Source organism: Protopterus annectens, chromosome 5.part0, assembly GCF_019279795.1.
Source record: "Protopterus annectens isolate FY-2018-M chromosome 5.part0, PAN1.0, whole genome shotgun sequence".
Taxonomy (NCBI): Eukaryota; Metazoa; Chordata; order Ceratodontiformes; family Protopteridae; genus Protopterus; species Protopterus annectens.
Genome location: NC_056735.1, coordinates 962,011,824 through 962,034,275, shown reverse-complemented (window position 1 = coordinate 962,034,275; position 22,452 = coordinate 962,011,824).

Below are 22,452 nucleotides of genomic sequence, written 5' to 3'. Positions count from 1 at the left end.
TATTTCAACATAGCACATGCATGGAAACAGATTTAAATAATTATCAACCAATAGGACATATGCCCCAACAGAACAGTGAAGTCATCACATACCAGTTGAGGTGGGTATTTAGTTTATTGTTGGAGATATGGTGGGGGGGGAGATGTCAATTAACAACTAGTATATTCATGTAGTTCACATTACTTTCCCAGTCAGTGCTGTTATCTGTACCTTACAAGTATTACTACACTATGCCATTGCCTTAGTTTGGACAGTGATATAGCTGTCATCTTTATACATTAACTGGTTTTACCTGCAGTATACACCTCTTACCTGGTATACCTGTGAAGGAAATGTTTGTTAGCACTAACTAACTGTTTCTAAACATACTTCCAGATCCCAGGTTGATGTTGTGCATATAGCTGTCCATCTCTTTCTGCACAGACTCTGGCCATGTCTTGACCACAGCAGGTGAACTGGGACATAACTAGACTATTGCCCTCTTCAACCTTTAGTGACTTACAACACTCTTATACAGGCTTTCCTACACAGTTATATTATGTAGCACAGTGTGGGGGACAGTGATCAGTGATACATTATTATTCAAAGCAGCTGCAACACTCATAATTCCATACAATACCAGAGTAAACAGTACCAGTACAGGTTATCAAGCTTTTTATTTCTTGGCAGAGTGTTTGTATCCAATGCACCTGTGGGAGCAATATTTGTTAGCATTACCTGAATGTTGCCACACAAAGTACCAGATTACACATTAGTATTATGCACATACATCTCACTCTGTTACTGCACTCACTCTGGTCACAGCTTGAGAACATGAGGGTGTAGATAGGACATACTTGGCTTATTACTCTCATAACAGTTTTGAGAGTTGCTAGAGTGACAGGTTTGTTCTCATAGATGTGTGACAATCAGTTGTGTTCCCTGTTTGCTGCCTAAACATCTGGGATCATCCCACTGACATCCCAGGGGGACAGGGTGACAGGCAGCAGATATGGGCCCATATATTGGACATTCTGGTCTTATCTGTACAGTTGTGGGGTATGATTCTGTATGCAGCCTACTTCCACTCCCAGGATTCAGACCATGGCTGTGTCTGCTACAACTAAAACACTGTCCATCAGATTTGTGTGTGCTATATAGATATTGCTGTATATCTCATATCTGCTTTCTGTCTTATAATTCTCCTATGGTTTTACATTCTAACCTTGTATTACAATACTCTTATACAAGATTTCCTAGACAGTTATATTTTGTAGGACAGTGTGGGTGATAGTGATGAGTAATACATTATTATCCAGAGCAACTGCATCAGTCACAATGCCATACAATACCAAAGTAAACAGTGCCAGTACAGGGTATCATTCTTTTATTTCTGGGCACAGTGTTCATATCTGACAGACCTGTGTGGTGGCAATGTTTGTTAGTTACCTACCAGAATGTTACCACACAAACACCAGATTTTTCACATTTACTATTCACATATATCATCTCACTTTGTTACTGTACACACTCTGGTGTCACAGCACATGGGGTGTAAATGGGACATTTAAGATTTTGGGCAATTGCTAGTGTGCCAGCTTTGTTCTCATAGATGTGTGTCAATCAGTTGCATTTCCTATTTGCTGCCTGTACATCTGGGATCATCCCACTGATTTCCCAGGGGGACAGGGTGACAGGCAGCAAATATGGGCCACTTTACTGGACATTCTGGACATATCTGTACAGTTGTGAGGTATGATTCTGTATGCAGACTACTACCACTGCCAGGATTTGCACCATGGCTGTGTGTGCTAAAAATACAACAGTTCACGTCTCAGTTGAGTGTGCTATTTGGATTTTGTTGTCTGCCTTTTCACTGTTTTCTGTCTATGTGTCTTTCACTTGTACTAAATGACCTCTGGGGATTACACCAGTCATATACAGACATTCCTACACATTTTATTTATGTTGCACAGTGTGGGTAACAGTGTTTAATACAACAGTACTATTAAGTGATTGCAAATCTACATTACCATATGATACCAGCGTATACACATGCAGTCCAGCAGTTAGACCTTTACTGTCATGCTATTATGCTTTTATTTACATACAAACTGTATGAGACTCTTCCTGCCATATTCCCCAGTGTATGCTGTAGTTGCCTTAAACAATAGAAGTTTTATACTGGAAGTTACTTTACTAATGCTTTTAGATTTATTTCCTATGACAGTACATGCAGAAGTATTACTGACCTGCCTCGCGACGCAGCCTCTCCTGGCAAAAGCCATAGGATTCCTGGTTTGCAGCCTGTTTACTTGCCGCTGTGAAGGACATAAGAGGAATATTTAGCCATACCTATCCATAATATACATGAGCTGGCAATTATTACACACATAGTGGAGTGATACTAACACACAGCTGGGACAGCCCCTGCTGTCCTAGCCTCTTGGATCTACTGCTGCAAGAGGTCCCCCTTACACTGCTTCTGGTCAGCATAGTAATGCCTGACCTGATCACCAGTTCAGGGGTATGCCAGTGGCACTGGTGAGGTCACAGGTGAGATGGTCCCAGGCTTCCACCTTATATTGGGAACCCTGGTACTGGCCCTGCAGCAGTCTCTGCTCATGGTCTTTGACAAGGAGTCCTGCCATGACTCTGGACTCCTGGATGCCCCAGTGCTGCACTTGGAAGTGCACTCTCTCTCCCCTTTCTGACATGGTGCCCGCAAGGGGAAGCTACAACCAGTTATGAGATGTATTCCTGCCTGTTGGGTTTAAGTAGGGCAGAATTCCCACACTTTGTCATGATTGGCCGGTTTTGAAAAGGCTAAGCTATGTGCAAACCTGCTTGCCTAAGGTTGGCATTGTTTAAAGGGGTATACCACTGGGCACATTGAGTTAGCTGGCCTAAACATTGCTTACGCCTCCTAAGCTGGCCTGTGCAATGCTTAGCGTTGCTTAATTTTCACTTTGCATTATATTTGCTTTTTGGCACTGATTTATTATTCATTATATCTTATATATATGTCTGGTATCCATGATTCATGTGCACATACACTGTATGGGGTCCTTGTGTTTAGTAGGGGACTTCAAAACTCTATTACATTTACACCTCACATCTGGGCATACTTCAGTGCTCCAGTTCACATATTTCTGTTCTGTAGTGGTTTATAAAACATTTGACTGTATACTGATTCCTTTCACATGTTCAGTTTGATTTTTCTATAGTGAGGATTTGTTTGGTGATACCTCATTCTTATGTACTGCTGTGATGGCTTTGTGGTTAACTACTGTGTCTATAGTGTATAGGGTCCTAGGTTCAAGACCTGCAAGGCTGTTTATTTTGTTGCTGGTCAGAACAAGGGCCATTGGATACAGAGTTATTAAGGCACTTTTAAGCAGTTGTAAGCGGGTTTGCGCAGGTTTGTACGAGGGTAAGCAATGCTAACCTCCGGTTAAATATGCTTACAGAGAGTTAGCTTCAATTTTGCTTAACCTGTGTGCGCATTGCTTACCCCCACGCAAATGGGCTTAAACCCACTTACTAGTGCTTACACATGCTCACTACTGCTTAATAGTGCTTACACTTGCTTACTACTGCTTACTCCCGCTTACAACTACACTGATTTAGATAGTAATGTCTAATGGTTCTTGGGAAGGTGGGAAATTTAGAAGCTGTATGGTATTATCATTCATTACACATTATACCTTCCATTTGTATCCATGATTCTTGTGTACATATACTGTATGGGGCACATGTGATTATCTGTGGACTTTGCAACATTATGACACTGACACCTCACATCTGCATTTAATGCAATACTCCAGTTCACATATATATGTTATTTAGTAGGTTATGCAACTAAAATATTGGTCATAATGTGATTTGACATGGAAAATGGAATGTACTGCAGTGGGACTCAAACCGGGAATGCCTGCTCGTAAGGTGAATGCTCTGCCCACTACACTATTGTTATACTTCTTTATTTGCATATATCTTCCTTGTTATCCTCTTCAGCCATTTAAGCTGCATTAACCATAGCTAAGCGATGGCCAAACCCATGCACCTACGGTTAGCTTTAATCGGATTCATAAAAAGAAAAATGGTATGTTTATTTTCTTTGTATTTACTATTGCTGTTGTACACGTGGGGGGATCTTGCTGGGGGTATGCGGACACCTATGAGCGGTCTTGCTCAATCTTTTGGCCTTTGTGCTGTTCTTTATTGTGGGGGGTGTGTATATTTTGAAAGCTCTGCTTTCAGACATACCCCCTACACTCTTATATGCTCCATGTAGGATTTGGAGCTCAGGTAACATGCCTTCATTAATATGCATGGCACGCTGCCATCCTGCTCCTAAACGGACACTTCCGTGCAGGACTAAGCTAGTCCTGCAGGGAAGATTAGTAAATCCAGGAGAGTGTCAGCACAAATACCCATGTAACAACTAATTGGAATCAATACATACCTTCTCACACCAATGACTCAGGAAAACTCAGGCCATTTCACATACAGAAACATGAATTGCTGAAACAATCTGAGCAAAAATATCAGTGTTACATATAATGATTTAAGCATTTCCAGGTCATCATTTCCCCAAAATATTTAATAAATATGACAATAATACAGATGCTTCTACTTTTTATGCATCAAAGTGTTTTACTGATGCCTGAATCTGTGATAACCACAAGCAAAGATATGTCCACAATGATTTCCAGTGCCTGACCTCTCTGTGAAGCAATGTCCACTGCAGAATGTCCATCATTATAAAACAGAGTTAATTACAAGCAGTTGTAAAGCACTTTTACCTTCATATCATGTATACATACACACATACATTCAACTTCAGTTGAATTTAGCCTCATAAATCAACATATGATGAATCACATAACTCATTTTTTTAAGATTTAAGGCACAGAATATTAACAACTTGTAATATTTTGCTGTCAATTATATCTAACATAATATCATCAGACTATCAATATAAATCCTTTTTTTATATTGAGTTATATATGTGCAAAACTCTAATCATTCCTCAAATATTTATTGGTAGATTTAATTTTTTTGTACTGCACTATACGTGTGCAAAACCAACTCATTCCTCTTGTAGCAATGGCAGGTTCTCCTTTGACATAATGCTTCTAGTATAAATTCTCTTTACTCTGCCTACAGGACCACACATTTTCTGAAGAATACTGGAATATAAGTGGCATCACCCTATTCTATGCAGTCTAAGAATCTTAAACACATTTGCTTTAAGAGGTAAATCATTTGCATGGATTCCTCGAGTTGAGCTGCCCATTCAAATGAGATACAAGATGTTTTTCATAGGTTCATAGGTTCATAGGTTAGTACTAAGCTAACTGCCCTTGTGAGCCATTGTAAGCCTAGCCAATTATCCCTTGTGAGACTCAAACCCTGCACCTTGTGTTTGTAAGGCAAACACCTTAACCATTAGGCCACCCTAAATATAGAAAGATACAACATGCCTGATCCCTTTAATCAATCATAACCGACCAATTTATTGGTGTATAGTGTGGCCATAGGACTGCCCCTTTCTTTCCTTGTGCTTTCACCAGCTCTTAGAATTGCGCACTTTCCACTTTCTGCCCTTTTGCTCTTTTAACTCCTTCATGTTACTCTGATACTGATTTCTCATAGTCCTAAGACATTGGCTCAAGGTTCCACTAGGCTTTCTGCTAATCTTAACTTTGCAAAAATTCTTACATTTGACATTGTCAACTTGTATAAATCTAAATTTCCTGTTTAAAATTATCTTAAATTCAATATAGCTAATAATCAGTTACCGAGATGGCTTTTTAAACTGATAAATCAAAAGTTTAACCTGGTCTTTTACTTCAGATAGAATGCTAAATTACCTTGTTTTTTCCAGTTATACAGTCACTTCTTCTGCCCAAGTTTTTCCTTGTCTATATTGTCTCATTAACTGCCATAAAGAACTTGCACAGAAACTAGATAAGGCTCAGAAGACAAAAACAATCCTTTCAAAGTTGACAAGATCATTAATGTATTTACCTGATTTGTTTAATGTCACAGAGTATGCAACTTACAGCTGTGTGAACTCAAACCCAATTAAGTTGAATATAAGTTTGTCACATAATCTTACCTTCATTTCCAAGCAATTATATCATCACCTTTTTCTACCTTGCCTTTACTCTCTTACAACTAACCCCTGCTGACATTTTGGCTTAATGGTCCTTGACAGCAGGATTTCTGGATTTTTTTTTAACAAGCAAGACACTTTAACTTAGTCACAAGAGAATCAAAGGAAGACAGAAAATGCTTGCTTTTTAGAGACATATAAAGCAGTCTTCATAATTAAAAGAAGCCTGTTTCACTATTGTCTGTGGAGAGGTTACCAGACAAACCTCTTGAGTGTTCTTTCAGTTCTTTTTTTTAAGCTAATCATGTTCTGATTCCTTATGTCAGCTCTGTCATCTGTGTCTTTTTTTACCTTCTTGTGTGTATGTCCTTAATTGGAACAGTGCAGCAGGAGAAGGAGATATGAGTGACAAAACACAAGAGTATCTGTGAAAATAACTAAATGATATAAATAGAACTTGTTCAGTTTCAGAACAGCTTTATTTTTGAAGAATATTACTAAGAAATTGTTAAAGTTAATATTGATAATTTGACAGTGTGTATATGAGAGGTTTCAACATAAATATGTGCAAAAAAGCTCATATGGAATATATTTGTTTACGAAAATGTTCACTCTACAGTGGACCTATTTAATACAACATATTCCCAAAACAATTATCATCATTATTTCAGGTAATATTTTCAGAGATAGTGGATAGTATATTTATAAAAAGCTAAAGCATAAGTAAGACCATTAACACTACTCTTACATCTGTCTGAGACAATGTCATTGCTTATGTTTACTGAATTCTTTCATTAATTCTGCATGACAGAAGTATTAAAATATAAATACTTTACAGATATTGCCACAGGACTTTTGAGTTCCACTTCAAAAGAATAACATGATTATCTCGGTCAGAATTCATCTTCCACTCCATATCCTTCATCGAAAGTGCATACACATGCACAAAGACATACATGCACACACCAGACCCACAATCACAGACACAACTGAAACACACATATTTGTGTGATTTAACACATTTGCTTAATGTACTAACATATGCATGTGCGGATATGTATAGATAGTTTCTAACATGTCGCTTATATTTTCAAAACTCTGCATATTGACTAGTTTCAAACTTTATTGTTATAAATGTTCTAAAATCATATTTTACTTAAGGTATTTTTTTCAAACTGTACTGGAGCAAATTCAGATACTGTTGTTAGATACACAGACATGATCCCACATGTGTGACACAGTATGTCTCTCACACACACACACACACACACACACACACACACACACACACACACACACACACACACACACACACACACACGTGCACTGACACATACCACACTGATACTCCACCGAACTATAATTCCTTTTCAGGAAAGATCACACATGTTATTCATAGTGACTACTGGATATTTAGACAAGACACCAGAAAACCCCATACTTAGTGGCAAATTAAAAGTACCTTGAGCTCTGGGCATTTTCAGACCATGGACCACCCCCCAACACACATGCTTTTTTTCGGAGAAACTGCATAAATTCACATGTTTGTTTGTATTCATCTTCTTTGCATAAAACTATTTTAACTGTTGACATTATAATCCACCAATATTCATACCCATCAGCTAGAGCCACTTAACTAGGTACTTCTCAAATGCCTGATTGAGATAAAAAATAGGCACAGTAAAGTGTTTCAACCTACTTTACACACATTTATCCTGCAAATTGAGAGTAATGATTTATAATCCATTCTTGTCAGCAGATTGCCCCCCATATGTTATCAATCAGAGCTCCATTGCTGACTTTGTCACCTTAGATGTCTGACTGTATCAAAACAGTAATTATGGAAATAATAATGTATTCCAGGTTTGTTTCATGCAAACACAAAGTAACCCAAGTAAATGTGCACTAGTCCTGCCAAGCTAGAATGTTTAAACTGATAAAACAACAAGAAGGAAAGCTACTTTCATCCATACACACCACCTCACAACCATCCACCAGGTATAGCCACTTTGGTATATACTTATCATCTGATTATAGTAAAAATAATACCTCTCAACCTCTTTAAGCAAAAGTCAAGACAAAGTAAAAAAATAATAAGGAACAAAGATTCAGAATCAGGGACATATTTTAAATATTGCCATTATATGCTTAAAGTTGTTAGACTAAAAGTATCTATGAAGTCTGAAACTCAAAGGTTTGTCATTATTTAGTGACTACAATTCTCAATGATTTGCCACAAAACCAACAATTTTTTGAGGTGCAAACCAAAATATAAGGCAAAACTGAAAACATTTGGCAAACTCATGGGCAGTTGAAAGCTATGTGATTTCAACTTTATTTCACATAAACACTAGCAAGCTCAAAGTTATTTCAGCTTATTTCACACAAATGCACATTAGTCCCACAAAACCAGATATTTAACTGAGCAAATGACAAGAAATTAAATGACAATTTAGTTTTTTGAATCAACCCACCCCGCCTAGCAATTCTAGCCACTTTATTGTGTATACCTCATCCGACTGTGATAAAAATTGTATCTCTGAAACTCTTAATGCATGAATCACAGACAAATCCAAAAATAAAAAAAGACAAAAATATCAAATCAGAGGCAGATTTTAAATATTGCTCTTATATAACTAGAAATTTGATACAATAATAACATGCATGTTGGCATGCATTTTAATGCATCTGAAATTTGAAACTGTAATGTTTGTCACCATTTAATGACTACAGTCCTCACTGACATGCCAGAAAATTATAAAATGTATGAGGAACAAATCAAAATGAGGCAATATCAGAGACATTCTGCAGAATCAGGGACAATTCTGACGTGTGCATACCTCATCTTACTGTGATAAAAATTGTACCTCTCAAACGCTTAGTGCATGAATCAGAGACAAATCCAAAAATAATGACAAACGTTTGAGTTTCAGACTTCATATTTTTCAGAAAATGTATACTAATGAAGTGACTTTTATTCTAACAACTTTAAGTATATAATGTCAATATTTCAAATATGCTTCACTCAAAATAGTAGCCAAAGCTTATTTTATACAAATGTACACTATGCATAAAAGTCATATAAAGCCAGAATATAAGCTGAGCAAATGACAAGAGAGTGAGTTGCTTTCAGTCAAAGATAGATCATTCTCCCATTTAATGACTGCAGTCCTCAGTGATTTGCCAGAAAACCACGCATTCTATGAGGCACAGGCAAAAGTATGGGGTAAAGTCTGGGAAAATTTGCAAATTCAGAAACAGTTAAACTTAGCTTCAGACAAAAAGCATCCAGAATAAATATTCTAACTTATTCCATGCACCTGTATGCTAGTCCTACAAAGCCAGAAGCTGGCAAATAAGAGGATACCTTGCATACCAAAAATGTCAGGCAAAGACAACAACATTCTTCAAAATCAGAGGCAGCTTCATATTTGTAACTGGAAGTGTTGCAATGCCACTGTAGCCAGGCAACAAATAAACACAGAATCAAACTCCCAGAAAGCGGATGAACTCAAGGACACAGATATATTGCACACATATTTAAATTATAAAAAATTGTGCCAAAAAAGCAATTTAACCAATCAGAAAACATTGCATCTATGCTACTTAATAATTAATGACACTGCCTTTAGCTTACTATGAATATTAGTAAAATCATTAATACCAGTTAATTCTGTGTCATTCAATCTTATTTGCAAAATATTTTTTTTACATTCCAGCAAAGTATTCATGTCACTGTCTCTCAGAGTGAGATGTACTGCATCAATTACACAAAACATAAACTTACTAAAATACATGCACTCATTAGAATGCCTGCATAGTGCATTATCCATATTATTATTTTTGGTATCTCAAACATGTTCAGCTATATATATCTTATGGTTTTCTCTATATAAAATTGGCCTTCATGCTTTGCAAGTCACCAGATACACAACACTGAAAGAACAATTTAACTGCCCTTTATGGTATAATTGATTGTCCCTTTACACCCTTACATAGTTATTTCTATCCATAAGACTTAAAAAGTATGAAAATTAACTTATTGATCACAAGAGTGGGAAACTTAAGTGAGACCTTAGAGATTATGAAGGTGGGCATGCTTTCCTATGGCAGAAATAGAACTCAGTTTATCATGGCAGTAATTCCATGCGACAGTATAAGAAGAGCAGATGGTATTGAACAGACAGAGAATGGACTTGTTCAAAATATTTCTAAGGTGACTTTGTGTTACAGTTAAAAGTGCTTAATTACGGTTTGAAATACATACCAACTGTTATACCACGATTGTATGAATTAAAGTGTGATGTTTTTAAATTATGTTGAAAGTTACATTTATGTTACTATTTTTTCTAATGAAAGTGATAAATGTCTTGTGAGTGAAAATGCCAACTTGGATGTTGTTAGTGATGATTTAGATGACAGTTTTTATTCCTGTTATTCGGACCCAGAGGAGATTCAGATTAAGTCTACAGATGTTTGTGCTTATAGTTTATTTAATACTAGTAAGGTTATGTATAAAAGTGATTTTATGCCTCCATATGTACATGAAGGGATTAGTCAATTCTCACATGTCCTGAATTTTTCGATTGAACAAGCATATAGTGAATTTATATGAGACAAACATAATATTCAGTATAATTTAACTATCCAGGAATGGAAGGAATTGCAAGCATTGGTTAAGAATGAGAAAATTGTAGTTAAACCTTCTGACAAGGGTGGAAAAATAGTCATTATGGATGCGGACCAGTACTTTCATATGTGTATGTCTCATTTAACAGATGTGGAAATGTATTAGAAAAGTTGCATGAAGGAATATGAAAATGCTGTATCTGAGTATGAATTGTTAATACAAAAAGGTCTACATTTGGGCTATTTTTCATGTTTTGATGTAGATAGAAAATTTACTTCATATGAAGGTGAATTAGCTACATTTTTTGTCTCCCTAAGATTCACAAGACTAAATTCAACCTCCCTGGTAGACCCATTGTTTCTGCACAAAAATATTTTTATCTAGCATAGGTTTATTGTTGCATGAAATTTTGATGCCTCTTTTGTTCCCTTCTTATATCAGGGATAGTATGGATTTTCTAGACAAATTGTCTAGTTCAGAATTTTCTGATGATGTGTATTTTATCAGTATAGATGTGATGAGTCTGTATACTAATATTCAACACAATTTTAGTTTGGAGGCAGTTCAATATTTTATGGATGACAACCCTGGTTCTAGTTATGTTATTGAATTGTTGAATTTTTGTCTGATTAATAATTATTCTGTTTTTAATAAACAAATATATAGATAGATTAGTGGTACAGACATGGGGGCATCCTTTGCCCCCATGTATGCTAACTGTATGATGGGTGTATATGAGTTGGAATACTTGTATAATAATGAGTTTTTTTTAAAAATATGTTACCAGATATTACAGATTTATAGATGATCTTAATTTGTGTGCAAGGGGGGGCAATCAGAAGTTAATTTGTTTGTTGATAGTATTGAAAATACCAGGTTTGGACTTGCTTTTGATGGTTACAAATGGGGAGACAAATTTTATTTTTGGACATTAATTTAAAATTAAGTGAAGAAAATGTGTTATTAACTTCTATTCACAGAAAATTTGATGATAGTAACAAGTATTTGGAAGGCAGCAGCTGCCATCCACCACACACTATTGCCTCTCTTCCATATGGGGAATGCTTATGACACAGGAGATTGTGTAATAATGACAATGATTTTGTTGATGAAATACAGAAAATGTATCTAATGTTTATCTCCAGGGGCTATAGTAGTGATTTGGTTAAGGTAGTGATAGATACGGTAACAGGAAAATCCCCTATTAATGTATTTGATAATGTTTGTTGATCTAATAAACCATATGGTAATGTTCAACATAGTGATAATCTGAGGCTAATTTACTTTGTTACTACATTTAGTGCTTTTAGCACTATAGTGATTGATTTGGTAAAATATTATTGGAATTTTTTGTTAAAATTTAAGGATTTAGCTAAGATTATTTTGCCTCAAGTAGGTACTTCACATAGAAGGGGTAGCAATCTGGGGGATATTCTTGTCCACAGTCACTTTTAGTGGCCTAATCTTAGTGTAAGTCCTGTTAATTCTATGCAGCTGAAGGGTACTTTCCCGTGTAACAATTGTAATATTTGCAATTATGTTACTAGAACTTTTCCAACTATTAATGGTTGTGTTTTTTTCCCCTTGTGATAGATTTAACTGTAATACAGAAGGCATTATTTATGCCCTCCAATGCCCATGTGGCCTTGTTTATATAGGGGAAAGTAAAAGAAAGTTTAAGCTTAGAATTCAAGAACATGTTAGAAATATTTGAAAAAAGAAAGAGGAAAGTCGTGTAGTGAAACATTTCATGGAGACTCATAATTCAGATCCATCTGGTTTGAAAGTTACAATTTTAGAAAAAATATGTGCTGATTTTTGTTCAGATAGAGTATTTATTAAGAAATTGTTGTATAAAGAAAGTGTTTTTATACTTAAATATGGGACTTTATTTTGGTTCCCTATTATATAATCGAAGACGCATTCTTTCAAATGCATCTTGATCGAACTTGAAAGCACGAAACAGCATATAAGCGACTTCTTTCCCTGGGAAAGAAATCCCTTGGCCGCCTTTGTTATTTTGCCATTTTTGTCACTGTAGTGCAATCTCAGAGTTGGTATATTTAAGTAGGGGGTGTGAGGGGCATAGCCCACCATGTCGGGGGGTGTGGGGGTGAAGCCCCCCACTTTATGCAATGTTTTAAAGTTTTTTTCTTTTTTGGAGCAGCGATTTTTTTCCCAGGGGAAAAAAATCGCTGTTCTAAGTGTTCGGGATTGTAAGCTTTCGCTTACATGGGGTTGATAAATCAGCAATTGCTTTTTTAAGCGTTCGCTGATTTAATATAGACCCTTTATTTCCTCTGGGTCTCAACCTTGAGTGTAATTGGAGGCTGTTAATCTGAATTGCATTTTCTATATGTGTTTTAATCGAATAATTGTTTTATTGATGTTTGTATTTAAACTAGTAGAAATGAGATGTTTTTTGTACTCCCTGAATGCTTTGCTGAAGCGCTTGAGATTTGGATTAAATTTTTCTTTGTGCTGTTGGTCACTGCGGGTTGTCTTTTTGACTTATGTTCTTTCTTTGTTGTTGGTATTTATTTCTATCCATAATCTGCACATTTTACAGTTTCCACATGGATATGTGCCATCAGTTCTACCAGATGGCTTAATAATAAAGCTGTTAACCACATCATTTTGCAATATATATAAAATGCTTTTCTCTCTTAAATATAACATGTGGAATCTTACCCACAGCAGGAAGTAACTCTCAGTTACTCCAGTTATTTAAATGATGTATTTAATAACTTGAGAATCAGTACCATAGTTTAAAATGAAGGCATTCGACCTGTCAACAGAGTCTACAGTCACCAAAAAATGTTGTCCTTGATCTCAAAAATTCATATAATCTGATTGCATTAACACTGGGCAAAATCTCATAGTTCTACATATCCTGACTGAAGAAATAGCATTGCTTAGGATAGCACATGGCCAGCCTCTATCTCAAAATAACTTTGTTGAAACATTTGGTTTACACAAGGATTGGCTAGAGAGTAAATTGTCTAATTTATTTCACATAACAGCACACTAACTCTTAATGCCAGACTTCAAACAGAACAAATGAAGAGGAAACGTTACTTTCATCACACAGCACAGCTATTCCCACAAGAAAAAGAAAAAAAATAAATATTCCAGTTTATTTCATATAAATGCACACTATCCCTTCATGTCAGACTTTAAGCTAAGTAAATGGCAAGACCAAGTTACTTTCTTCCCTAGCGGAGCTAGCCCCCATACCCATGCTTCAATCTGATTGAATGTCAGCAATGCCCTGCATATTAAAATTGAGAGTAAATATTCCAGTTTACTTCACACAAATGTGTGTTAACTCTTAATATCAGACTTTAAACCGAGCAAATGAAGATGGCAGGCTGTTTCATACACAATATAGACTGGAAAAAAAAGCTAGGAAATCACTTTTCACTGGTCACCCCCAAGTAAAAAATAAAGTCCATTTTATTAAGCACTTTTCGTCTCTCCTTATAGGGAGACTTCTTCAGATAACAGACATGCACAAATGCAAAGTTTAAATAAAAAAGTCATCAATCATGTGACACAACACACACCTCCATTTAAAGACACCCTTCCCTATAACATCCACAAATTATTAACTATAACATTTATTTCAATATTTTACAAGTAATGCCTTAAATATACTCTTACTAAAATATTTAGTCTAAAATTCATAATCAACATTATTTATTCCATGTATATTTTTATTTTTAATGTCTTCATTCTGATGAAAATTAAAATATTAAAATAATTTATCCTGGCCCATTCTGTCCACAAGACAGCACCTTACAAACAGAGGGTATGGATTCACTTACACCTTTAATGAGTCTGCCTCTCTAGATTTTTCAATTTAAGAATACACAGGATAGAATACACTTCATTCAGTCCTGGAAAATGGCAGGCATCTGCACAAAGCTGCCAGCTCAATTCAAGTTGCTCCAACATTAATGAATCGGGACCACCTTTTCCATTTGAATTCACACAGTCAATAGCCGTAAATTTGAATGTATGATCTGGAAATGCTTCAACATGCCAAGCTAGGGCACTTTCCTTTTTCATTTTGGAAATATAATATAAATGCTCATATACTCTTTCCCTTAATTTGCAGTCTGTTTTTCCAATATAGAAAGCCAGGCAGTGTTAGCATTGAGCCATGTAAACTACTGCTCTACTCTGACAGTTGAACTTATGTTTGGTCACATATTTCTATTCTCTCAACGTAAAGCATTGGCCAACCTGCATGTATTTGCAAAAGTTACACATATTACATTTACCCATACCTGTTCATGTGCTTACACCTTTTGCCTTGTATTGTAATATATTTTTCAGGTTTTGCCCTCATTGGAACACTGTTCTTGATGCTTCACAGAATGTATGCCTGAGAACATTGTCATTCAAAATTAATGACCAATTTTGTTAATAAAGGAGTATAAAGCTGGAGCATTGACACTATATCTAGTAATAAGGGCTCTAATACTTTATTCTCTCATCCTTTTGGCTTTTCTGATCTTTACATTCATACACAATATAGCAAGTTCCTCCTCCCCAAAATCTGGTTACGCGCCATCATGTTAAAAATATTATTTCTAGCTACCATGACTTACTGTTGTTCTTCCAACTGTCAATCCATTAATGCCTGCAACTATCCAGATGTACTTTTAAATATATGCAGGCTTTCTATTCACTGCCTATATCCTATGACACCAATAAATCATAGGAAGAAAACTGATGGAAAGCTGGAGCACTTTAGATGAGGTAACTGCAGTTGTGGGCATTTCTTTATCCTTTTAAGTAAAATAAAGCATTTTTGTTAATTTGAGTAATAAAATAATTATACACCCAAGCTGAATGTCTTTACAGCTCATGTAATACATACCCAAAGAGGTTCCTGTATACCAGGCTAATGCCCCTGGGGGCCTTTTTAAGCCTAACCATGCTTACCAAATATATCTGACAATTTGTGGTACCTAAAGAAACAGTAAAACAATAGATAATACATTTTAGCGAAAATGCCTAAATATCTTTTAGGTCACTATAGCTCATCATAGTTTAATAAAGATTGTTTACACCTTGATATGGAAAAAGCATACAGTAAAATAGAAATGTCATAGTTGCATTTGAGGACAAGAAAATGAAAACAGATTATTCATGACTGACATATAATATCATTTATTATAAAGCTTTATGATGGAAACTTTTTTGTGGCAGAAAACTCTTTGTAAATTGTGAGGTTGACAATAATGGCAGGAGGTTCTTTAAAGTACAAACATCAGTGATCCAGGCTGTGTTGATACAAGGATGAGTATGAGATCCATTTAGTGTGAGGCCCAGGAAAATAGGTTGAAAGACAGACAGCATTAAGTTAACCCGAAAGAGGTGGAAGAGCATAGCCAAGTAATTTAAATATAATTGATCCTTTATATGTAGTTTGAAAGACTTATTAGTTTATAATATTATAAGAGAGAGGGAGAGAGGTATGGAATTCTGAGTTTTAGAGAGACCGGAGAAGAAGAGCAGGGAGTCTTTAGCACTATTGTTTGATTTAGTTACAATTGGCAACATTTTGTCAGAACAGCATAGTGATCTTTTTGGGACTATAGAGTTGAAAATATTGTTTAGATTCGGGCATTCATCTGAGTCATACATGAGCTTATGTGTTGTGACAACCTGTGAGGAAGTTAAATAGTGCCTTAATTCCAGCCACCGAATGCAATGTCAGCTTGATAAGGAATCAAGGAAATGTTATACAGGAAATTATGATAATCTCAAGTGCTTGACGGAAATTGTCATTGAGCAACCATGATAGTTTATGTGATGGCAAGTGGAAAAAATATGTCAGTACAATAACACTTGTAATTGAGGAACATGTTCCCCTGGTCACACTTAAATCTCTTAAACTAATAAAGTCCTATAGAAGAATACAACCTTATCTACAAAACAAACAACAAAATATAGGTTATGGAAGTTGTTTAAAAGACAGTCTATGCCAAAAAATAAACTGCAAATGATAGGCTACAAAAAGTCTTGCTAAGGCTGACTTTGTGATGGAAACCATACCCTGAGAAGTTATTATTATCAAATACCTTCACTGGCAAGAAAGCTTTTTTAATTATGCTAAGTCATTTACTATTATTCCACCCCAAATTATTCTGTGTACAAAAGGCAGCTCTATTACTTCTAGTTTGGCTATTGAAGGTACCTTTGCTGTGGTCTTTGCTTTAGTAACAAATGATACACAATATCTAGATATCAAGATGTTGGTCACTTGGAATGCTGAATGTTCACTAGTCTGTAAGCTCTTTCTTAGGGATGTGTGCTTAAATCTATCTATGCAGCAGATCCTGATGTTGTTCCAATAGCATATTTAAGAAATGGTGAAATGCTGATAATTTCAGTGGTGATCTGGCTAAGTTATTCCATGAAATATTATTTGAACGTTATGTTCCAGAAATATGGAGAAGAGCTATTGTAGCACATATCTCCAAATATAGGGATCTGTCAGGCACAGGGAATTGCAGATTCCTAAGTATGACATGCACAATTGGAAAGCTATTTGAAATGAAATTACTAAACTTAATAACTTTAAAATTATTTGAATTAAATAATGATTTCCTTAATGATATTCTCCACTATATGTTCTTGTGTCTTAAATGTATCAGAAAAACTCAAAACTACAAAACTGAATTGTAAACATTTAAAATGAGAAATGCAAAAATAGAAAAAAAAAACATGAAAAAAATAGAACTACTCTTTATTACTAAAAATGTTTTAGTACCTTTCTCTCACTATCCACAAGGCATTGTTCATATTCTTATTTTTAATGCTCTACCAATGCTCACAAAACAGTTTCAGAAGTTTTCTTATAGTCTTGTCAAACTAAGGATATTCACAAGGTCTGCAGATATATCACCCGCAACTGTTGCAACTGAAAAATCCATTAATATAAATAATTTTGTCCATGTGCAGCAAAAAAAAAAAAAAAAAACATAACTCAACATTTATAAATGTGCATTATGAAAAAAAGCACATATAGAGCTCTAACATTTTTCTTTCTTGTTATTATTTTTAAAATTTTCAGTTTCCACCCAAAACAGTAGGTGAATATCAAACATTGCTATTTATTTTTACCACGCCAACAATCTCATCAAGCAGCATGTCTATGTATCCTTCTCTAAACACTTTCTTGATATTTTCACATTCATACAAAAATTGCTTGTCTTTAGTTAAGCCTCAAATCTCTAACTGACCAGCCAACTGCCTTTTAACATTTTTCTTAGTGTATAATGGGTGATGACTAGAAAAATGTAAATAGTGATCAGTGAATGACAGTTTATGATTAATAACCTATATAAACATTCTCTCAGTTGAATCAGTTATAGCTATCATATTAAGAAAATAAATGCTGTCTAAAGAAATGGCTCAAGTAAATCTAAAAGTTCAGTATTTCTATTTATAAAAATCCAATGGCAAAGGAAACACACCACAGTCCTCCAGCAGACCACAACTGAAATGACTGGAATGGAAATAGCACAGGTGAATAAACCAGTATAGTTTAATTTCTAAGTGCTTTCACCTTCAGTAAAGGCATCATCAGAGATAAAATCAGAACACAGGAAGCAAATCTGTTTAAATATACTAAGATGTATTTTAAACGAAACTTAGAGTATATTTTACTACTGAATACCATAACGTTTTAGGTCTAGCACCCAAAATTACATACAGTAGGGGTGAAAACCTCAAGAATATTTTTGAAAAAATAATAGTAGTAGTACAATATTTTTTTGTTCAAAAATGACAAAGTGTGGCCATTGTAAATATTGTAAATTTTTACAAGATGAACCATACGTACTTGTTGATGGACATGACAAGACTCTCTCATGTCCAGGGGTATGTGATTGCAATATGAAGATGGTTGTTTACTTTGCTACATGTTCACTTTGGTCTGCATTCTATATAGGTAAAACCTCTCGAAAGCTTAGGGAAAGGATTTATGCACGTTTAACACATTAACAAATCCAACTCTACAAATCCTCTTTTTAAACATACTATGCACTGTCCAGATTTCAGGAGATTTCTTTTTTTCATTATTGACAGGGTTTGTATGTTGGACAGAGTGGGAGATGGTGAACTATTATTAGAACAGAAGGAATTAAACTGGCAGATCTGGTTAAATGGAAATAATAAAGCCAGATTAACGCATCATCAGCAGGTATGATTTCATAATGTACACTAAAACAAGACCAAGTAATTATCTATTCAGTGCAAGATAATTATTTATGGACACTGCATATGCTTGCTGGATTCCACAATACAATGAGCATGCCTGATGTAACTTAAATGCAACAAAGTGCTTTGTGGACAACTTTCCTAAAGCACTCAGCAGAGGCTTTATCTTAACGTCACTATACTTCACATATGCCTAGGGAATCCTACAGAATCCACAAACCTTGCTTAAAAAAAAATTCAACCAGCATTTAATGCACTACAGCAGGATGCAGTACTACAAGGCCTACTACAGAAAAATCTGCAAATGTGTCCAAGACAGCTGCCAGTTGCATTCTCTCACAGTTCCTGGCAGCAACATACATGAAGGTGGATAAATATATCCACTTCCAAACAACACTCATGGAGCGCAGAACTGCCATGCAATAATTCCATGCTATAGCCACCTTCCAATGTGTCCACAGTGTAATAGACTGCATCCACATCCTAGTTAAAACCCCAGCTGTACCTGATGCTGAATGGTACTTTAATAAGAAAGGGGTCACCATTGCTCAGATGTCAGATACTTTGCTCAGAAAATGGCCTCATTTCTAATATAGCAACATGCAATGCAGGGTCTGAGAGCTGAGCCTGTCTCAACTCTGTCTTTGCAACCCTTCCCAGCTCCCCTTCCACAGGGAGTCTGGTATTCTTTGATAGTGGTGCTTCACTGTCAGCATGGGTACTACTACTCACCTCTGCCCTTGCAGTCACTCTACCGAAGGGAACATCAGTACCCACAAGCAGCTTGGCTCACCTTCAGTCTCACTGCTAAAGGGTGGCACCCTCTCTAAACTAACAACCACACCAGTCCTGGCTTCATGTATTCAGTCTGCTACCAGACCCACATGCTTGTCTCCAAGTATGAGTACGTGTCACTACATGCACACAAGGTACTGAATTATCAAAATCATTCCCTATCAGGACATCTGCAGGGATATCCTCAAACACACCTACTTGCTGGTTTACTTTTCCACCCTCCCAGTCAAGGTGAACCCTAGCCAAAGGTATTTGGAATGGGGTCCCTCCTAAAGTTCTGACTGGAGTAGACTGCCCAAGCAAGTAGTTCATAGGTAGGTACTAGGCTATTGGCCCTAGGGCCTTTATAAGCCTAGCCAAAAAATGTACCCTGGCTTTCGCCACCCAAGAAAATTATTTTCCTGTGCCCCTGTCGAGCAGAGCCACAGAAGTGATCCCTGGGGTGAATTTCCCATTTCCCATCCAATCATCAAGATTTTTCTTGAAGAGTGCTAATGAGGAGCTCTGTTTGACATAGATAGGTAGTCTGCTCCAGAGTATGGGAAGTCTCTGGGATAGGAATCTATCCCTCCAGCATGGTCTGTTTATTGTGGTGACAAGGTTTAGGTTCCTAGAGCGTGTAGCTCGGAAGGGATTGGGATTTCTTTAAGTGGAGCATGTTGAACAGCTCTGGGTTTGACATAGCTTTGTATGTTAGGCAGAGATTGCCCCTGAGTAGGCAATATGTGAATGAGTAAAACTGTAGTTTTTTGAGACGGCCACGTAGGGCATCTGTCTGATGCCAGTAATCCTCTTTGTGAGGTATTTCTGTGGTCTTTCCAGTTGTTGTAGACGTCTTGTGAGGTACATACCAAAAGGGGCATTGTATTCTATAATGGGTCTAATGGGTGATGAGTAGAGGGGAACAATGACCTCTTTTTTTCTGGATGAGTATCCTTTTGTGATGAGATGAGCCACGTAGAAGGATTTCCTGACCACTGTGGCGATGTGATTATCAAAGGAGAGACTACTGTCCGCCTGTGTCCCAAGGTCTCTTATCACATTTTCGGCATTAAGTAGACTACCAGCTATGTGGTAGTTCATGGGTACAAAGTTTTTACCAAAGTTGTTCCTCTTTAACCATTGCAGGCTTCACAGTGGTGCATCTCTCTTAGCAGTGGCCTGTTTCTCTTCTACTAAGATAGGATATAACCTCTTGTGGTAGTTTGGTACCCTTATTTTCTCCAAACAACTTACTGCTGACATTCTGTCATTCTCACTTACTGGCTCTCCCACCTTTTGTTCCCCACCTTGCCTCCATGGATATCAATAAGCTACATGGCCCCACTGGTTGCATTTAAAACATAAACCCTTGATCCTGGCCATGTACCTGAACTCGTGGCTTCCCCTGCTATTGATGGACTTGGTTGGGGCAGTTTAGGCTCCCTTAGACCCATGTGCAGCACTGGGTATCCCTTTCCTGTGCAGTGATGCCCTTCTTGCGAGGTATAGGTCTCCCTTTTTCCCCAACTCATCTGTAGTCCTGCATTCCCTAGCTGCCAACTAGATTCTCATGTCTTTAGGCAAAGTGCTAAGGGCTTGTTCCCTCACAAAAAGGTCTGCCAGCCCTTCAAAAGTGGCAACGTGACACCCACTCACCCATCTATGAAAATAAGTGCTTAACTCAGCAATATATTCACACACTTTCATTTGCCTTGCATCTATGGACACAAAACTTTTTTCTATAAGCTTCAGTTGTTTTATGGCCCAGATATATTTATTTATATTGCTATAAATTTCATGTTTTTGTAAATATATTAACATGCAAATAGCCCAGACAGAACTGCTTAGCATCATATGAAAATCTCAGCTGAGGGTACAAAGTGTCACTGACCAATAAGTATGTACTTTGAGTGATTGATTAGATATTTTATATTGTTTACAAAATATTGCAAACTTAATAATTACTGTGTTTAATGTGATTTATAAAGTTCATTTAAGACCTAGATACTAAAGAATGCTACCACTATAAAACAGTTTGTGCTGAACAGTTTGCCATTTACACTTCTTTAGTAACCCATATAGTTCCAGAGATATGAACATTTGTTTGAAATGTGAGGACATAATTTGATTCTATCAAAATGTTTAGGCTCCTCTCACTGGAAGTTACAGTGCAAACTTCCAGTGCAGCATTGAGGGAATGAGTTAATTACCATTTGCACCATACATAAGTAATGAGGTTCATTAGCATTCAATATTTTGGAATCCTATTAGCAAATATTCACCTACGTTTTCAAACTTTAGTGCATCATCCAATAGCTCAGCATAACTTTATAGTGCTCAGTCCAACTGCCCAATAGGTATCAATAAACAGGAATATCTGTAACATATTCCTGATGTTCTCCAATAGTTCTCCAATAGTTTACATGCAGCAACTTTAAAAGGTAATATTGATACATATTCCTACCATACCATTGCTACTTGCAAATTGAGTGGAACTTCGGTTAGCATTTTTTGGAAGGCATTTTTATACAAGCTTCAACACCTGTACTGAAGATGTCAGTAGAGAGGAGCTTTTGGTGAGTCTTGGTGCCAAACTGAACAGAGGAGGAGACCACCCATATGCTCACTGACTATGCTGAAAATGAGCACAGAATGAGAGCATGCCCCTGGAACTTTGCAATGATCAACATCTGGAATGAGATTG